The sequence below is a fragment of the Penaeus vannamei genome, chromosome 36 (assembly GCF_042767895.1).
Source record: "Penaeus vannamei isolate JL-2024 chromosome 36, ASM4276789v1, whole genome shotgun sequence".
In the NCBI taxonomy this organism is placed as follows: Eukaryota; Metazoa; Arthropoda; class Malacostraca; order Decapoda; family Penaeidae; genus Penaeus; species Penaeus vannamei.
This window is the reverse complement of record NC_091584.1, coordinates 14,261,459-14,263,958: the sequence shown is the minus strand read 5'-3', so window position 1 is coordinate 14,263,958 and position 2,500 is coordinate 14,261,459.

The following is a 2,500-nucleotide window of genomic DNA, read 5'->3' as shown; positions in this document are numbered from 1 at the left end:
TTACGTTATGGCAGTGAGAGCATGTTCTTAGCGAGTTACAGCGAACCATAAATGACCTTTTTCAGCCCTAGAACAATTAATACAACATTAAGTGATATAAGACGTAGCCTTAAAAAAAAAACGTTTGTGCATACGAAGCTTAGTCCGAGATACGGACATAAGTTACGGCCCTTAGACGGGCCATAACTTAAGTCACCACAGGACGATTAAGCTCTCCAGCGCGCTACCTTAACTTAAGGCTTTTTTGAGAATCCGGCCCCAGAACAATATGAATATCTTGCCGAGGACAGCTCTGTCTTAGATCCAGGTATGACGTCGAACGCCTCTTTCACATCGAGTTTGCAGACATCGATAGAAGTATACGAAAGTAACACGAGACATGAAGCCAAATGCAAACTTCATTTCCAATCCTCATTATACTAGAGGAGTGGCCGTATCGATATTGTTTCGATACTTTCGATATTACCTGGTATCGAAAGTATCGATGCAAATCGTGATGTATCGAGTATTACTTGTGTTCTTTATGTAAATAATTATGTTTGAGTGGTATATTTAATTTCCTCACACTTCTGGCATTGTTGGTCAATTTGTACGTCTGCTTGGCATAGCATGACAGAACTGCAGGGTCTCAGGTAGGTGTATTGCAAATAGATATTTCAGAGCTACACAAGTTTCTATAAGATAGATATTCCCAATAATTCACACTCCCGATTTTGAAGTCCAGTCATTTTTTAAAAGTTAATGAGACAAATCTCTGGTATAATGGAAATGTTATGTTTGAAGGCATAGAGATAACCACACTTTAATTTGTTTTTTATGTAATTATACACAAGGAAATATGTATGCATTTTTTTTTTATTTCTCAATGATGTATTTATTGATTTATGTTCTTTCTTAATATATATATATATATATATATATATATATATATATATATATATATACATCGATTTCAGAAGAAACTTAATTAGGGGATGAAACGGTTGGAAGGAATCAAAGAAAATATTTTTTGAGGATCTACTGAATGGCTCTCATCTTGAAGGGGGGGGTTCTCTTACAAGCGACCTTGAGATTAGAGGATTACCTTTTCAGATATCTTTAGTGATTCTGGCTACATCCCTCTTTTATTCTGCCTATCCTAGTAACTTATTCACAGAACTGGCTGACAACAAGGTACCTATATTACTGCCTCTAGTGACCAGTTATCTGTGATAAAACAGGTGCATCCAGAAAGACGCCATGATTGACTGCTTAGTCATGCTCTGGCATTGTGCTGTGGGGCCGACAGAGAGATACTGAGGAAAAAGTAAATACTTGAACATATTTTACCTTCAATAAATCCGTTGCTTCAACATGAGCAATGTAAAGGGTAATTAACTGTATGATATAGAAAATTATCATTATTACAATTTTTTAGAAGTAACCTCGAAAGTTACCTAGAAAGTTGGCATGAATATCTTAATACACGGTATCATCTTAGACCAGAGTAACCTACCCAACAGGCTCTCTCCTAGCAAGTCTCCAAAGTCCTGGATCTTGGTCTCAGTCCAGGAGACCTTCTTAACTGCAAGGGCTTAAGCTTCATTACTAAATACATCGAGAGCCTACCACTAAGTATTCCAAGGACTCAGATAGAAAAGCAACATCATCAGCAAAGTCAAGGTCTGCAACCTTGATTATTGCCCAGGAGTTGCTCCACAATGACTTTGAACAGTAGCTCTGCCCAGTATCCAGTCAATCCAACTGTTGAAAAGAGTTGGTGCAAGGACACAGCCTTGCCTCACTCCTGAACTGACAGGAAAGAAGTTCGACAGGTCCCCACCTCACACTTTACAGCACTTTTTAGTACCAGTATACAGACTTGCTATCGGTCCAATAAATCTTGTTGGAATTCCTCTCAGTCTCAGGATCTCCCAGGAGTGATTCCCTGATGCACCGTATCGAACGCCTTCTTGAAGTAGATGTAGGCTGCAAGCAGCCCACTCCCTGAACTCACGACGGCGTTCTACAATGACCTCGAAGCGCCAGGATACGGTCAATTATGGACTCCAGGAGAGAATCCAGATTGCTCCGGCCTCTGATGCCTCAGTAGATGGTCTCTGATACGTCTCAGAAGGATGTGGGCAAGAACCTTGCCGGGCGTTGTTGGTATACTGAGCAGTGTGATGCCTCGGTGATTAAGATTGCTGTGTCCATCGGTCCGCCTTCCCCTTCCACATGTGACCACACGCCTCAACAGGTCAGGAAGAATGGTACCGGACCGTTGATGGCAGCCTAGATAGCATGCAACCCATGTGCCATAGGTCTTCCTTCATCAGCCTTTAACAGTTCAGCTGGGATGCCGCAGATACCCAAGGTGCGTTGCCTCTCCTCAGCTTAGATATCGCCCCCCTAACTTCAGTTAGGGAGGGTGGGTCTTCAACGGAATCACGGCACTACCTGCATCCAAGTTAACTATTGGTGGGGCAATCCTGGTACAGCTGCTCAAAATACTCCCGCA